Genomic DNA, 18,970 nt, shown 5'->3' with positions numbered 1-18,970 from the left:
CCCCAAACAACAAATTTTATGGAAAAATGGTTCCCTTTTTTTGAATACATTTCTAAAGAAAATCTATATCCTCCCAATAAAATATACCAAACAATCCTGAATCTATAATCCAAAATATATCAGATCATTCAACTTGAATTTGTCTTTCCATGTTTTACCCTTCTCTGTTATGTAGTTTTTTAACAATTTACCCATGTTGTATTTCATATTGTAAACAGTTTTGTTAATAATTGAAATAAAAATATATATATTAAAATTAAAAAAAAAAAAAAACAAGGCCAAGGATGCCTGAAATAATGCAACATAGTTCACCGAGCATTCTTGATCAAAACCTGCTGCAGTCTTTTCCTTACCTATGTTCTCAGGCATGGCATTAAGCCAGAAACTTCGTAAGACATTTGCTCATGGCTACACATGTCTGACAGGCCTTCAGATGTACAAGTCACACAACTATCAATACGACTTTTTCTGTACTGTCTTATTTACATTCCACTGACCCTAACTTATCTCCCAACACAATATAGGGGATCATCTGGGAAAGCAAAGTCCCAGGTGCTCCAAGCTAATGCAGCCCATTTGAGGAGAGACAGTGGCTCATCTGGTTTTTCATGCAGAATGCCCCAGTTTAATCTCCTGCTTCTCCAGGCAGTAGGGATCCTACCCCCTTGCCTAAGTCCCCGCCACTGTTTACCTAGCCGGTGGGAGGAAAGGCAGAGAGAATGGGCTCGAGATGCAAAAAAACTCCTGGGCAAGCATGGCACATGCTCCCGCACTTTGCTGGTGCCAAGTTTGGCCCTCACTGGGCTCAATTGGCCCCACACAAAGTACAGGAGCACGCCTGCTGTTGGCACGATGATGTCACTTCCCAGACATTGGCGCTGGGAACTTTATGCGAACGTAGGAAGAAGATTCCCAGGATACCCAGACAGGATATAGGGACCCGGCAACCCTTCCTATGCCCAGGAGGGTACCAGCACCCCTACCAGGCAGTCCATACTAACCTTAACGAGCCAGTGGTCTGATGAAGTACAACAGTGATTCCGCACGTGTTGGATAATGCACTTTCAATCCTCTTTATAGATCATTTGGAACAGATTTTTTTGTGTGCAGAACAAAAAATCCACCTCAAACGATTGATAATGTGCATTGAAAGTGCATTATCCAACATGTGCAGAATCAGCCCATGTCGACTTCATATGCTCGACTGAAGTGAAGGCTAATTGCTACATGTCCATGATTTTGAGGGTGGTGCCATAGCTCAGTTGCACAGCATCTGTTTTGCATGTGGAATGTCCCCGGTTCAATGCCCAGCATCTCCAAAAGGATACGGTAGTAAGTAATATGTAAGACCTCTGCCTGTGACCCTGGAGAGATGTTGCAAATCAGAGTAGACCGTACCAACCTTCATAGACCAAAGGTCTGATTCACTATAAAGCAACATCATGTGTTTGTTTCCATTATTCCATGTAAGTGAAAGGAGTGGACTGTCCCTTCCCTTCACTCCATTTCTTCACATGGAATAGGTAATCAGAACTGCTATGAAGAAACCCTTGAGAACCAACCGCACCCACTAGTATAGATATAAAAAAATGAATGGCTGGGCAAATCTGATTTTTGCTTAGTTCAGCAACAATAATGGCTTGCTTTTGTAGTGACTACTGGAATTTATTTTAAACAGAGAGATACAATTCAGCCCTTCTTGTCATTTAAAGGAAGAATTGGCTTCTCTTCTTTCCCAGCATTCCAAATATACCAGAGTGAAGCAATTTGTGCATGTACCAGAAGGAGTTAACCATGTTAGTCTGTAGTTGCAAAATAGTAAAGAGTCCAGTAGCACGATGGTTGTTGTGGGTATTCCGGGCTGTATTGCTGTGGTCTTGGCATTGTAGTTCCTGACGTTTCGCCAGCAGCTGTGGCTTGCATCTTCAGAGGTGTAGCACCAAAAGACAGAGATCTCTCAGTGTCGTGACACTGTCTTTTGGTGTTACACCTCTGAAGATGCCAGCCACAGCTGCTGGCGAAACGTCAGGAACTACAATGCCAAGACCACGGCAATACAGCCCGGAAAACCCACAACAACCATCATTCTCCGGCCGTGAAAGCCTTCGACAATAAGTCCAGTAGCACCTTTAAAACTAACCAACTTTATTGTAGCATAAGCTTTCGAGAGCCACCGCTTTCTTCATCAGATACACAGGAGTCATAGGAAGCACAGTGCATAGCAAAATCAATATTCTTGTGAAATTGCATTCACCTCAGAGGCCTACACACACAATGGGAAGGCAATGGGATGAAGGGAAGAGAGTGCAGATCTGTTGAGTGTTGAAATACTGGTGAGCAAATTCTCCCAGCTCAAACCCAGTTAGGGTTTGTTCTGTCTTTACTCCTGGGGTATCTTGCTCTAATGATCTTCTATTGAACTGTGCAGAACCTCCAGGAATGGAACCCAAAAATACTTTGAGTATCTTGTGGACCCTAGAGGTTGTGTAAATTTCGCTCTGCAAGTCTGATAGAAAAGGATTGTGGACCCATTTTGAAGCCCCTGAAGAAGTGTCCAATGAAACAAGTGGTCTAAATAGCTGGCCCTCTGTTGGGCTAGGGAGGTGGGGTTCCCAGCCGCACCCCCTTGATCTTGGTCCACCTGGAAAAGAGAAATATAGCACAGTATTAATTGTTTACAAAGACTATTTGGTTGCTACTTACCTCTGGTTCTTCTGGAAAAGAGTAAAACAGCATAGCATTAATTATCTACAGAGACTGTTGTTACTTACCTGGGCCATTTTCACACGTCTTACTGGCTCCAGTACGTAGTGCAAAGCTCCCGCAAGGACAGCGTCTTCCTGGCGCAATTTCCCAGTTCTCGCGTGAAATCACACGAAGAAGATGCTATCCTTGCTGGAGTTTTGCCCTACGTACCAGAGCTGGTAAGACGTGTGAAAATGGCCCTGGTTCGAGGACTCCGTTTTTCCGAACAACACCTAAAAGAAATAGAGAATTCACACTCTTAAAGGAGCAGACTTGACTATGTTAATACATGGCTGATTTCTTGTATCATATGTATTTTGAACTTGTGAATAATTGTATATATTGGCAATATATCAGATCTTGAAAGAATTTTAGATTTATTAAGTATAACTATATCCTACTATATAATTCTCTTAACGTCTATCCGACGACTCACATTGATGCTGGTGCGCCTGCGCGGGGCGCACCAGCATAAAAGCGCGCCGGGCAGGCCGCTTTCGGAGGGCGCCACTCGATGCCGCGGGCTTCCCCAAAACCCCATTGCCTCCCTACCTGCCTTTCCCCTCCACACCCCACCTGTCTCTCAGCCCTCCCCAAAACCCCATTGCCTCCCTCCCTGCCTTTCCTTTCCACACCCCACCTGTCTCTCAGCCCTTCCCAGAACCCCATTGCCTCCCTAACTGCCTTTCCCCTCCACACCCCACCTGTCTCTCAGCCCTCCCCAAAACCCCATTGCCTCCCTCCCTGTCTTTCCCCTCCACACCCCACCTGTCTCTCAGCCCTCCCCAAACCCCCATTGCCTCCCTCCCTGCCTTTCCCCTCCGCACCCCACTGTCTCTCAGCCCTCCCCAAAACCCCATTGCCTCCCTCCCTGCCTTTCCCTTCCACACCCCACCTGTCTCTCAGCCCTCCCCAAACCCCCATTGCCTCCCTCCCTGCCTTTCCCCTCCGCACCCCACCTGTCTCTCAGCCCTCCCCAAAACCCCATTGCCTCCCTCCCTGCCTTTCCCTTCCACACCCCACCTGTCTCTCAGCCCTCCCCAAAACCCCATTGCCTCCCTCCCTGCCTTTCCCCTCCGCACCCCACCTGTCTCTCAGCCCTCCCCAAAACCCCATTGCCTCCCTCCCTGCCTTTCCCTTCCACACCCCACCTGTCTCTCAGCCCTCCCCAAACCCCCATTGCCTCCCTACCTGCCATCCCTCCGCACACCCCTCCTGTTATCACCTCTCCCCAGACCCCCCTTGCCCCCACCTGCCAGGTCTTCCTAACCACCACCACCCCACCAGCCCTCCCCAGCTCCAGTTTTCTAGAGCCCATTGTATTTATTTGCACAACGGGCTTAATTTCTAGTATTTATATATGCACTATGTCACTTTATGCACTAGTATAGCTATATTGCCTATTTATGAATCTGAATATACTTTGATTTATTCTTAATTTTTGTGGGAATTTTCTTACCTCCATGCCTCCAGTTGTGGTTTGACCACTCTTTTTGTTTGCCAATCAGGAATCCCAGCAAAAGCATACCCATATGTTGCAATGTAAGAACAAAACCCTAGAAACCAGGTCTTTTTTTCTGGGAAAAGAGGTGGTGGAACTCAGTGGGTTGCCCTCAGAGAAAATGGTCACATGGCTGATGGCCCCGCCCCCTGATCTCCAAACAGAGGGGAGTTTAGATTGCCCTCCGCTGCTGAGCAGCGTGGAGGGCAATCTAACCTCCCCTCTGTCTGGAGATCAGGGGGTGGGGCCACCAGCCATGTGACCATTTTCAAGAGGTTCCGGAACTCTATTCCACCGCGTTCCAGCTGAAAAAAAGCCCTGCTAGAAACCACTTCCTCAAACCCTTTTTTTTTCAGCAAAGGGTTACTTTCAAAGGGATTTCTATCACCTTTTTGTTGCATAAGGGTGCAAATTGTGCTCATCTGTATCACAGAAACAAAAAAGTAGATTCTCCTATCCTTGGTGTGCTGAAAAACAGGACTCAATTAAAAACTGCTGTGTGGCACACAAAGGATTCATTTTCTGCTTATTAGTTTTTGCTTTCTTTGTTTCTATCTTGTAGCATATGGCTGTGCTTTTCCAAAGATCCCCAAATACTGGAGTTGCATACTTGTAGAACTTCTTTAAAAAACACCAGTCTATGCACAGACGCTGGGAATTATATTTCAAAACAATACAAACACCGGTTGGATCACTTGTTAACCTACAGAATAAGGCAGCAATGGGTTGGACTCGTGGCCACCGACAATGTTTTACAGAAGAATTTGACCATTTAAAAAATGATGTAAGGGCCCGATCCTGATTGTGCCTGTGGAACTGGGGGACCGGGTCATCTTATCCTCTCTCCCCCCGCCATGCCTTTTCAAGTACTGAAACTACTTTGGAGGGGCAATGCCAGCATTTGAAAAGATGTAGGGGGGAAACAATATTGCTTGCTTCCTCTGTGCCATGGCATGTCCTAAATGGCCAAATTCTTCTGTAAAATGGCAGCAGCCATGGGTCTAACCCACGGCTGCCATAATGCACAGCTTGGCCTTTTGTCTATTTGGATTCCTTGATCCCCAGGAACTTTTTTGGTGCTCCAAGGGGACTTCTTCCCCTTTGGACCCAACCTGCAGGTTCTACAATTAATTGAATCCAAAAAGCAGTCTGTGGGAGGGAGGACCCAGATTCAATCACAAAATCTACCCTCAGTGGATTCTGCAATAATCTCTTCTGCAAATTTATGAAAGAGAAGGATCCACTTTGGAATAGCCTTATTGGCTTTCATACAGCTTGTGAGCATGGAGGGATTTCGATGCTGCTTCCTTGGGATGATGTGATTGTTTTAACATTGTTTAGATAAGCAAATGAACATAAGAGCATTTTTGGTGATGTCTCTAAGATGGGAGATCTTGTTCCTAGGTAAGTTCATTAAATTGAATAAGGCCTTAATATTAGCTCTTTAAAGTTCACATGGCTCAGTTTCCTGGTAATTGCGAAATGTTATTGCTTTTCCACTGAGAAAACCCTACAGAGGCCCATGAATATGGAAACAGATACATTCTCTCCCTCTGCTGTAAAACTAGAGTATCACACAGGAAACTGGGGTTTTTTTTAAAGTCTACTTTCACAGAACTGGTAAGCAAAATCCATACCTGATCTTAAATATCAGCCCTGTAGCTTTGTGACTCTCTCCCCTCGTTCCCTGTCACTGAAACTTTGAGAGCATGAAACTGCTAGATTTAATCTTTGCGCCGGGACTTGGCATCAACAGAAGAATGAGCTTAATGGGTGAGGACTTCAACTCTTTTCTCTTCTGTTGTTGTCGGAGCTCCACCAAGTTGAAAAAAAACCAGAGGCCGCTTTGTCATCCTCTTCAGTGGTTGCATTTGAATCCGGTCCTTGCGCTTCACCTATTTCTGCACCAGGCTGTTCAGTTCGTGTTCCTTTCAGTGCATTTTGTGCTTGTGTCAAAGCGAAGGGTGGGGGGGGAGGCGCACGGTATGCCTGGATTGCCCTGAGATCATAACGAGCCCTAAACTGTTCGGTTTTGCAAGTACAACTTCGTAACAAAGCCTTCTTCTGGTTCCAAAGTGCTAGGACATTCTGAAGCTAATGGTCAGAGAGGAGGGCTGCTTTAAATACACTCTGAAGACACACTGCCGGAGCAGGAATCAGAAGTGGCAGGTTGACTTTCTCCGGGCTGGAGTTTTTTAAAGCAGGCAGGAGGTGCACATCTTATCCCTGCCTGTCCGCAATCACAGTTCTCAACTCCTGCTTTTCCTTATGTGCACTGACCGTTGGTAAGGACTTGGTACTGCATCATGATTTTTCTGTTCTGATTTGCAAGTACTGAAAATCAGTGTCTTTAACCCTTCAGGGCTTGCTGTCTGGGCAAAAGCTTTCTTAGACAATCTCTGGAGGTAATTCTGCAATTGCTGTTCTTTCCTGACAGGTAATAATGGAGTTCTGGATGTTGCTTTTTTTTGAAATAGAGAGAGAGGAAGGTTGAAAGGCAAAGTGGCTCCTTTGTAGATCTCTGTTTGAATTCTGACATCAGCTTTTATCGGTCTTTGAGTCAGTCCGTCATGCAGGGTGCTTTTCAGTCAGGTTCTCGCACAAGGGGACATGTCAAGACCTGCATTATCTGCAAAGTTCCAGTGTCCTCGGGGCCCTAGTGCCTGCCTCGTTTGTTGTTGTCTCCACTTAATTCTTCACTTGTTTTTTTTTTAATGGTGCGTGCTTATCATTCTGGAATATTGCTTTCAAATTGGAAGATAATGGTTCACTGGCAACATAATGTGAAAAGTTTCCTAGGCTAGGACGAAGGAAAGGGGGAGGGCTGCCAGAGGAACTGCTTTCTAATCGAAGGCTGCAGTCAGTCACTGATTGTATCCCTCTTTAAAGTCAAGGAGACTAAGCTGGAATAAGTGGACAGTTGTGTATAATTTGTTTAGGAGCTGCTTAATGAATGGGCATCATGTTTTCAAATGATCTGTGTCTGCAAGCTCACTCTCTGTGTTTCCACACTGCAAGCTTTGTTGATCTCTCTCCTGTCTGGGCTGCTTCTTGCATACCCATCATAGGATAAGACTCCTTGTAGATTCCTCTTTTCATCGCCCCAATTATTTTCTCAGCTGCGAAAAGTTAATGGGAATCCATACAGATATCTCAGCTGTAAGGAGGTGTGTGGGTTTATATATATATCTTCAAACGTGAGATGAAGAGCTAATTTGAATATAACTGTGTTTTCGTGCATGGAAGCTTTGTTCTGGCGTTAAAACGGTAGTTGTTGAAGGGCATTCCCCCACCCTTGGCCATCAAGTCTCTTTGGCATTTAGATAGCATTGTAAAGTTTTCAGACTTTATCTTGTTTATTCATTCCCACAACTGCTGTGCTGATATTATTAGCATGCCAGGGCAAGCTTATGTGCATCTCAGTTTAGAGCAGAAAGTCATCCTGGGACTGAGCTTTTCCATCTTTCTACCTTCAAGCAGTCTCTTACGCACTTGCTCCTCTGCCAAAGGACACTGGAGACATATTCTAGGACACACACTCAGTCTGTGGGCACAGTTGGTAATTGGGTCTGTGTGGATGTTTAGAGAAGAAGGCCCATCATTGACTCAGACTGCTAGAATATGAGGTCCCACCACCAACCGCAGCTTGCTCTGCGGCTTCCTTCTTGATTTCCCTTCCAACTGGAAAACAGAGATCGCCCTAGAGGCCCCAGTGACATCATAGGGTTTTCTAGGACAATCTCCCATTCTGGCCGAGAGGAGTAAGCAAGGAAGCAGTCAAGGATGGCTCCGCTCTCTGCAGTCCTTCCAGCACTATTAGCACTGCCTTGAAGAGGCACAAAGAAGTTACTCGCTAAGCTCCACCTACACTTCCAGAAGGGAGGATAGGTACATATGGAAGTGTGCACGTGGTTTTGTGTGCATGAGAGGGATCCACAGGAGATCATTTTGTCCGGGGCCTCTGAAATCTCGCACTGACATGGCCACAGGCCGAGGCAGTTGAACAGCACCATTGTCATACTTGAATTGAAAGAGCAACCTAGAATGTAACCAACAGGGCTTTTTTCTGGGAAAAGAGGTGGTGGAACTCAGTGGGTTGCCCTCAGAGAAAATGGTCACATGGCTGGTGGCCACGCCCCCTGATCTCCAGACAGAGGGGAGTTTAGATTGCCCTCCACGCTGCTCAGTGGCGCGAAGGACAATCTAAACTCCCCTCTGTCTGGAGATCAGGGGGGCGGGGCCACCAGCCATGTGACCATTTTCAAGAGGTTCCGGAACTCCGTTCCCCCGCATTCCCCCTGAAAAAAAGCCCTGGTAACCAACATTCTTCTCTTGTGTGAACACATGGGAGAGGAAGATCTTGGAAAGCAGCCTGTCTGCCTGCCAATGGTTTTCTCATTGAAAACATCCTCCTAAATTTGTCTAAAATCCAGTCAACACAAGATTGGACTAGGTCTGGCCATGCTGACATCAGAGTGTGTAGTTTCAGTGAGTTAAGCCAGTTTCAGGGACGGACCAATTTTACTAGTTCTGTTCTGTTAATGTTCTGTAAGGTTCTGCCCTGGAATTCCACTCTTCCTCACTTCTGATATAACTAAGAGTATTTCTGCAATTGATTCCAGAATTGGTACGTGTGCTGTTTGCTACACTTTCCTTCAGTTCACAATTTGTTTAGGAAAGATGGGGTTTAGTGATGGAATCCATGCTTCGTGTGGTTTCAGGATTAGGAAAGGACAGTTTCTGTATGAGACCATATCCAATCAGAGTGGACAATACTGAGGTAAATAGACCAGTAGTCTTGATAGGAATAAAACAATTTCATATGGATTTAAAGACTGGGTTAAATATTCAGATTGGTCTAAGGTTGGGAAGCACAAAATCCAGCTACCACATTGAGGGCCACTGTAACACGGATGGTTATTCCTAGAACTAAGTCACAACCTATCTTTCTATCTTCTAATCTCTCTTCTCCTCTCTCTAATTTTTATTCTGCCCTTCCTCAGGGCAGCATATGTTGGGTTAGACCCACCATAGCTTGTCTGTGGCTGGTAAGATCTCTGTCGATAAACCATGGCTTTCTCACCTCCCCGCTCCAGAATCCCAGCACCAAATTCTGCTCTTCTGTGTCCCCTACTCCTAAGAAACATCATTTGTGAGGCATTTGCAGCTTCAGTGGGAAGACGGAGGCGAGAAAGTCATGCTCCGTGGGTAGAAATCCTTCTGCCCATGGAAAAACTGCAGTAGATCCAAGTCATAATCCTCCCTGCACCCATTTTGTCCTCACAACATCCCTATGAGGTAGGCTAGGCTGAGAGAGAATGCCTGACCCAAGATTACTCAACAAACTTCATGGCAGAGTGCAGGTTTAATACCAGGTCCTTCCGGATGCTAGCCCAGCATTCTAACCACTGTGCAACACTGGTATCATAATGTTACCCTCTTAAAGATGGAATATATACAGTTATAAATAATAATAACAACAACGGCATTCAATTTATATACCATCCTTCAGGACAACTTAATGCCCAGTCATGGCAGTTTACAAAGTGTGATATCATTATTCTCACAGCAATCACCCTGAGAGGTGAGTGGGGCTGAGAGAGCTCTGAGAGAGCTGTGACTGACCCAAGCTCACCCCAGCTGGCTTTAGGCAAAGGAGTGGGAAATCAAACCCGGCTCTCCAGATTACAGTCCTGCTGTTGTTAACTACTACACCAAACTGGCTCCAGAAGAAGATGATAGGCTTGCTCCCAATGTCTGCAATGATATTTGGAGAGCATTTCCAGCATTCATTTGCACTCCCCTCGTCATACTCAATATATTTGGTTAAAAGAGGTCCTGTGTCATCACCTCCCAACTTTCAAGGACTCCGTGATCCATCTAAATTACCTCTCTTGCTCTCGTGGCAACTGACAGTACTAGCTTTGTTCCTGAAAGAAAAGCAATTGAGTCTGGAGCTCAGTTACTAAGAACTTCAGGTGCATCTCCAGTTCTGATGAGCAATGTGGTTTTGATTTAGAGATATTCTTTATATCTTGACCTAGAATACAAAAGATGCTTCAGTTACATTTTCCTTAATCAATATTTAACCAGATGGATCGTTCCTTGCTTGAGGGCATATTGAGGGTTGCCACCTGTTTCATGGAGACATCCTCTGTCTTCCTGATGGTATATTTATGTCCTGCTCTTCATTTGGAAAGCTCAGAATGGCTTTCTTGAAACTCACCGTGGTTTCCCATTCAGGCAATGACAAGGTCCAGAACTGCTTGGCTTCAACAAGGCTGTGGAATCAGGGGCTTCCAGACCAGTCGCTGGGCTCTTTGATAGCCAGAAGTGAAAATCGAGACACAGCTTTCCCCATCTTTAAATCTCCTTATTAGGTAAAGCTGAATTCCCACTTGCTGCAATTAAAGGTACAGAACTTCTGTCAATCAGAATCCTAGCCATATTGATTTTCGACCAGAAATGCAAGAGACCAAACACAGTATGATGCCAGCTACTTCCTACTGAAGCCAACTTTCCTCCTCCAACCTCTTTCTCTCTCTTTCTCTTTCTCTCTCTCTCTCACACACACACACATGGACACACAAACACAAGACAGCCATTTGAGCCAAATCTCGTTGCTCTCTACAGCTTGGTTCTCACTCTCAGCTTATACCTGAACTGTACCATTTCAGATTGCTTCCTGACTGAATGCTCCTTTATACGAGGGGGGGCTTTACTTGGTAAACTAGCCTAACCTGTCTGACATTACTTTTCTGTTACAGAAAGGTGTGTGCATGGAGAAGTCAATCATATGACCAACTCCACAAACCTTCAGTCTGAGGTGGTACAGCCAGACTCAGATTTACCATCTCTTAGATAATATTTTATCATCTTGAAAGAAATTACATATATATGTAAAGTCTTCCACCGTGAAACAGTAGCCTAGTCCCCAAAAAATAATTTTTTCCCATGCTATGTATCAGCTGGTGTAAAAAAGGAGAATTTCTGTTGATTTTCCTAGAGAGAAAACCCTTTTTACTAGGTCTTGTCGGTATTGCTTCATTTGTACTACAATGCATTATACATCCACTCTAAATTCATGAACAACGCGGAGAGTGTGAATAGGACAAAATTCTTTTTTCTCTCACATAATACTAACCCTCTAGCTTATTCATTGAAATTGATTGGCAGTCAATTCAAGGCTAATAAAAGCAAGCAAGAATTCACCTAACACACTCTTAGCGTATGGAATGTATTACCACAAGAGGTGTCTGCGGCCTCTAGCTCAGCTCAGATGGGAATGGACAAAATTCAGAGAAGAGAAGACAGTGAACTGCTGTGAGCCAAGATAACACAACTTGACTCCCATATTCAAGCTAGTATAGCCAGGGCTGCCAACTTCCAGGTGGGACCTGGAGATTTCCCAGAATTACAATCAGAGTTAGCCGTGGTAGTCTGTAGTTGCAAAACTGTAAAAAAAATCAATAGCACCTTTAAGACTAACCAACTTTATTGAAGCATAAGCTTCTGACGAAGGGAGCTGTGGTTCTCGAAAGCTTATGCCTCAATAAAATTGGTAAGTCTTAAAGGTGCTACTGGACTTTTTACTTTTTTCAGAATTACAACTAATCTCCGTGTTGGGGAAAAAATGGGTTAAAATAGTTTTATTCAGAGTTGCAATGGATCTTGATCAATAGAATGTCAGACATTTGCTGGTTTCTAAGAAACATTTACTTCTGAAGGAAAAAGCCACACGGGATTTCTACAAAACAAAGAACTCTATTCCCTACATCTTGACTCTATGGAATACAAACTTAAGACAGCACAAGTAATGGAGATTCTGCTTCTTCTTGACCCTTAGAGAGGAAGTCACCTGATCTATTAACCAATAGCAGTTTCTCGGGCTTTCAGATAGACAAGGATATTGGCTCTCTGCCAGGTTTCCTTCCAGGTCAATACAAGCAATAGAACACTGGGTTAACACATTAACCCCATAATGACTGAATGTCAGACCACCTATATTCCAACACTCCAGACTACAGAGATCAGTCCCCCTGGAGAAAATGGCAGGTTTGGAGCATAGATTCTATGACATTATGCCCCCTGAGGTCCCTCCCCTCCCCAAATTCCTTCCTCAGGATCTACCCCCCAAATCTCCAAGAATTCCCCAACCTGGGATTGGCAACCCTCCTAAGTTTGACTCTGATTACCAGATGGAGTTGTGGCTCAGTGGTGGAGCATCTGTTCTGCTTGTGGATGGTGTCAGGTTCAATCCTTAGTATCTTCAGTTAAAAGATCAGGTAGTATGTGGTGGAGAGCTACTTCCAGTCAGAGTTGACAATACTGACCTTGATAGGTCAAAGGACTGACTCAGAAAAAGTAGCTTTATCATGTGTCCTAAATGAAGGGAGGGTGAACCTCTTGTAAGGTTCTTGTGCAGGTATCTGGTTGGCTACTATTGGTCCACCACCTTATGTGCCAGAATCAGAGCTTTTTTTCTGGGGAAAGAGGTGGTGGAACTCAGTGGGTTGCCCTTGGAGAAAATGGTCACATGGCTGGTGGCCCCACCTCCTGAGCTCCAGACAGAGGGGAGTTTAGATTGTCCTCCATGCCGCTGAGCAGCATGGAGGGCAATCTAAACTCCCTTCTGTCTGGAGATCAGGGGGCGGGGCCACCAGCCATGTGACCATTTTCAAGAGGTTCCAGAACTCCGTTCCACCGCGTTCCAGCTGAAAAAAAGCCCTGGCTGGAATACATGTCATGGACCTTGAACTGACCCAGCAATATGAGCAAACTTGTTGCTTGAAGTAGCCATTTCAATAGGCACATCTAGAGCTACACTGAATATCTGTGGCTGCTTTGGGCAGGAAGGAAGCCAGAGAAAGCGACTTCTGAGGCACGGGCTAAGCAGCGATTGAAGAGGGAAGCAAAGAGGCACTATGACAATAACAGTGAAGGAGAATGATATCTCATAAGAAGTGAGAAATCCCTGTGGGGCTGGCATGACTTGCTCTTCAAAAGGGCAGAGACTACTTGGAAAAAGTGGCTCAGTTGAAAATTGAGACACGTGAAGTCGACCTGAGTAAATTCTTTTTGCTGCTTCCTAATCAGGTCTACCTGGTTGTAAAGTAAATGCAGTAGTTTAACAGCTGGAGTAAATAGCTTCTGAAATGTACAGTAATATAAATGCAAAGCTTTTGTTGCTTGAAAGGCTTAAGGAATTTTGTCCCCTTATTCTTGTAAGGATATGGCTGTACACTCAACAGCCAAGTGGTTGGAAGATGCTTTGAGTTGGTCATTTAAAACTGCAAAATGCAGTTATTTCTGATAGATTTGCAAACAGGATATTAACACAGAGAAGGTACGCTGTGGAATAAAAGACAAGGCGGGATTAAAATAGACTTGTAAACAGCCACTGGCTTGGTAGTTTATGGCAAGACAGAATAGCTTCTAGTAATCAGGCAAAGAAATAATTGTAAATTGGATCATAGATCTCTCCTGGCAAGAATCCATGCATTAGCTGAGATCATCCTTTTCTTTGTCCTGTCTACGAGGCTGGGGCATTTGGAATCTATGATGAATCAGGCCTTTTCTTTCCAGATATTACATCTATATATAGTGGGAGCCTACAAACAGAATAGCATGAGACCCGCAATGCTGCCAGTACACGTGGTCACCATGCCATGGGAATAGGGTGATGCATAGATTGTGTACATACAGCTGTATATGTGTGTAAATCCATGTTTGAACTGAGTTACAATTGGCTAGAGCTAACCATGGAGAGCTAAATGTCTTTGTGGTGTTTTGCCCCCTTTATGTGACCTGTACATTGTAACTCTTGCAGTGACACCTTGCTATAAGACTCTGAAATGGCCTGTATTATGCTGCCTCCCTGCTTTTATTAGTGTTTCAGAATGGCTTTCGCTCTCACCTTATTTCTCTCCCAGTTTGTCTTGTTTTATAGGAAGGCTTAATTATAGATGGTGGAATGACTGAACGGGGTGACTGTGAGGGGTGACTGTGAGGTAAAAATTGATCCTTTATGCTAGATGAAACTTAACCAGAAATAGAATTCATTTGTAAATAGATATGTGTAATGGTTGCAGAGTATTTATAATCATATTGGTTTCAGAATAGATCCATAAGCATGGTGGTTTCAATATAGGTACAGATCTTTAAATGTTTCTCCACAGCCCTTGTCACAAAGACTAATTTTCCACACAGTTGCCACTTAGGCTAAAAATAATAAACAGACATGATCATAAAGACTTATTTCCCTCAATTGCCCTTTAGGCTGAGTTCATCCCCAAAGTAGAATGCACAAACTTCTTCCCTCAGCACTTTACTCACAGAATAACAGAATAACCTTGCACTACAGACTTCCACATAGATTCACTGAACATGACAGAATGAACAGTTTCCCCCCACACCCTGACTAAAATCTGCGGTTCCCTCTGCCCTCTAAGGTACAGTTACCATCCAATCAAGCACACTTCAATCGCCCATCCAACCTCCCCCTTCTTGTTTAGAAATCTTTTTTTAAAAATTATGGGAAGATCTTGGCCTCTGTGTTGGTTGTTGAACCTTCAAGGTGACTGGTTGGCCACTGTGTGAGAGAGGATGCTGGACTAAATGGACCACGGGTCTGATCCAGCAGGGCTCTTCTTGACTACTGCTTGCAAGAACGAGGCTGTAGCAAAAACGGCCCGTTTAAGCCCTCAGACATGCCTGAAGTATCTTTTTCATTCCCAGCTGAAGGCCTTCTCCTCACAAACTGGAGGCTCACATTATGGTATGCTCTTCTCACAGAGAACTTACCACATGGTGCAAGTAGAACCCATGTCCACCTCAATCTTCTATTTATGTACAGGAATATTTTATGGATGTGGGTACATTCATTTATATTGCCTGAAGTGATACAATCCAGACATGTGTTTATTACCTTAGTCGGGCTCCGTTGATTAGCATTTGACATTTTGGATGATATTTGGGATATCCTTATTAAAATTATTTCTAACATAGCTGAATAGTCAGTATGCTACAAATATACTGTTGTTTCCAGAGTAAACCTTTAATAAACAAATATTAAAAACTGTAACTCTGAGGTCTATTACCATGGGAACTTATTAAAAGTTATCTTCCCTTCTGTTCAATATGTAGTCACATCCATTGCAAAATGGTGACCAAAGTTCTAAAGGAAAGAGCCCAGTAACAAAAATCTTCACATTTCTTCACATTCTTATCATTTTACCCCAACAACAGAAACTGACTGACCGAACTGTAGAGACATGACTGGCCACAGCAGAAAACTGGAAGCCAGCTACATGTTGCCACTTTCAGGGTCAGACCCTGGGACAAATGTCCCCTTTCTCCAGTGCACAGGCTGGCCCTGTTCACACTCCTGGCTTGGAGTTAGCCAAACCCAACCATCAGTGCCAGTCTCGTTAATCAGTTCAGAAGCCTTGGAGACACATGGGGAAAGGCCTGCCAGGGTATTACAAACCTACATGTTAAGCAAATCTAATTCCCGGCCTTTACAGCACAGTGGGGAAATCACCCAACAGCAGCCCAATGAGAGCAGCCAAAACAAAACCTCAGATAGTAATAAAAATGTGCAAGCACATGTAGCCAAGGACAGTGGAGCCCAAATCGCTAAGCCATGTCTAGTTGAAACCGCAGTTCTGAACAAAGACAGTTCATTTAACATGATGCAGTTGAAATGAACCCCCTCCTTATGCTCTGTCAAAAACCCAGTGATCTTTAATAATCCTGAATGCATCTTTCCAAGAATTCAGAACTTCAGAACCTGATACGCAAGGGCGTGTTTGTCCATCACTGCTCCAAGTGGTGGCAGAAGAATTTTTTTAAAAAAAATACAGAGACATCAGCTACATCATGATGACATCACTTCCAGGGAAAACCTAGAGGTAACGTGATAGCTGTATGGTCACTCCCCTTCATTTCCCTCCTGCAACCCTCCAGCTGGTTGCCTTGCCTGGCTCACCCTCATTGTGCCCACCGCAAGCAGTTGCTTGGAAGACTTGGCCAGAAAAATGGCCCAGAGACTGGTGGCACGTGATGCAACAGGAGGCAGAGCTTATCTGTGCACTGTGGATCAAGGAAGGGGGTGATGGTTTAATGAATATAGCCCAGTACATAGCAAAAGCTCCCATTGAGCCAAGCAGAAAATATATTAGCTCTGGGTTCTCAGCCTTGGCATTATATTCATTGGGGGGGGGAGTAGGGTTAGGGGAGGAGATTCTGAGAAAAATGCCAAAACCCTGACACTTCTGGTCAGATTCTGAGACCTTGCTACCCTGCCAGAATAATCGGAGGTGCCGGGGCTGCGGGAGGGGGTCTGCTGCTTACCAGAAGGGTAAGGTTAGTAGTTCCGTTCTGTGTATAGGAGATATTTTTACTGAATGTTGTGGAGCCGGATAAGGAAAGGAGGGAAAGGAAGGTTGTGTAGGCAGGTAGACACAGATGCAATTTTGATTTAATATATTTGCTTCGTGAGGGTGGAGGGACAATAACACACTTTGCTCCAAGGTTCAGAAACTGTAGCTAGGCAACTAGGATTGGTTTCATCTACCAAGTTAAAACTTGCAGCCCTTTTAAGAAACTCATGAGATTTTAAGTACTCATGAACTACTTCATTGAATACCAAATCTACAGGAAGCTTATGGGGAAGATCCAAAGCAGACTCTAACCACTATTCCATACTGGCTCTTCTGACTCTATTGCTTTCCTTTCGGCAGATCAATAGAAGATCCACTTAATAAATACATTTGCATATTATCATATCATATACACAGATGTCTTTTGAAAATTATTTGCCTTTATGTAGCTTATTTCCACTGGGATTGATGCTGGCAAGGTATCTTCCGTTTTCAGATGTTTCTAAAGCTTCATCTTTGGTTGAGGAGATAACGTCCATCTTCCTGCTTCTGTATCTGTGTGGCATCACCTAGCTGCTTTACCTCTACTTGTTGATTTTAAGTGACTCACCACCTCTTTGGTGCTACCTGGGTTTTCATAGGCTAGGATCATGTCATCTACGTAAGTCAAGATATAGGACCATCTGCCACCTCCGTGTCTGATGTATAGTCAGGGCTCAGATTGGCTTTGCATGAAGCCTTCTTGAATAAGCATGTTGTTCCACTTTCCATTTCAGACTCAAGCAACCAGCTTATGCCCACAAATGCTTCTCTGGGGTTTGCACACAAGTTCTTGTTTGTCTGGATATACAAATACAGGAGGGAGTCCCAATACACGTGGTCACCATGTTGTCTGAACAGGGGCAATGTAGTCTTCGCTTCCAAGTGCTGGACCCACATTCCCTTGCTGGCAAGAACACTTAGGGGTATTCTTACTATTGTGTACATGACTATAGGGGGAAATGTTTCATCAAAGTCCGCACGAAATGTATGTGAGTAGCCCAACTCCAACTACCCTGGCTTTGTAGCACTGAATCTCTCCTTCTGCATCATGCTTGACCTTGAAGATACACAACATCCCAAAGCTTTCCTTTCTGGAAGTAGTTCTATGACTGTCCAGGTTTTGTTCCTGTTTAAAGCTTCTAGTGTGATGTGGGAGACTACCAGTTATGCATATTGGAAGTGCGTACTACCTGTGATCATCCCAACGTGGTCACTGTGTTGTGTGAATAGGAGAAATGCACATATTTCCCATGCATGTAAATGCTTGGTACGTGTGAGCATAAACTCTGAAAAATCGAGTACTCGGTTTGAGCAAACTAAAGCTGGCAAATATAGGCATTGTCCCTGTTCAGACAACATGACAGCTGTGCATCTTCAGAGGTATGCAGGTAGCATGTGTTCTTGATATAAAAGGTTGGAAAGTTCCCACTATGTGCAAGAGCATCATCTGAAAAGGACTAGTATGTCATCATGGTTAGGAGAAGCAGGTTCGCAAGCTGTGATTTAAACTAACCACAGCACTGGTGCAAGAGGTAAAGGTGGTTGGCTCCCAAAATGAATGGGAAAGTGAAGATTCATGTGCAGGAAGGGAAGAGGGGGCTGAGAAGAATACATGACCCCCCCCTTCCATCTCCTAACCTTGATTAAGAGCTCAGAGACTCTTACAGCTGCCTCAGTTCAGAGACAGAGAGAGAATCCTATTTTAACTCCAGCTTTATGGTTCGTTAGCCCTGCCACACAATACCTGTCTGTCCCATTTCATATGTAGAATTTATTGGCTTCTCTCCGTTGTTTCCAAGTGGTAATTCTTGCTGCAATTCATGATGATAAAAGCATCACTTCCAAACTTCAACTATCCTTGAACCACACAGAGACCCATTCTTCCTTGGCTAAATGTACCTGCGGCTTTCTGCACCTTTTGAGCTGTACTTAAAGGTTGGAATGCATTTTTTTAACCCTGTGGGGTGCATCCTGTTTTCAGTAAAAAGAAACTGCAGGTAACATTCCCATACCCATCCAGCTTGCTTTCGTTTGGACAAGAACGTAGCTGAAGACAGAGCTTCAAAGACCTTGTGCCAGGGCAGAGCCAGTAGTACATCATCCCACCTGGAGCACGATTTCACCCCAACTAGGAATATTTCAGAGAAAGGGTTTTAATGTATCATGTGGCAGTTTCTATTTGATGAATGGGAGCTTGTTTTTAGATATATTTCTGGTTTTAAAAATTCCCCTTTAACTGCTATGAGTAGCCCTTTTCAGACGTTATATGCGCACATACCAGGATTTTAGCAACAGCACA

This window comes from Eublepharis macularius, chromosome 6 (genome assembly GCF_028583425.1).
Source record: "Eublepharis macularius isolate TG4126 chromosome 6, MPM_Emac_v1.0, whole genome shotgun sequence".
Lineage (NCBI taxonomy): Eukaryota > Metazoa > Chordata > Lepidosauria > Squamata > Eublepharidae > Eublepharis > Eublepharis macularius.
Note: the sequence above shows the minus strand (reverse complement) of the source record.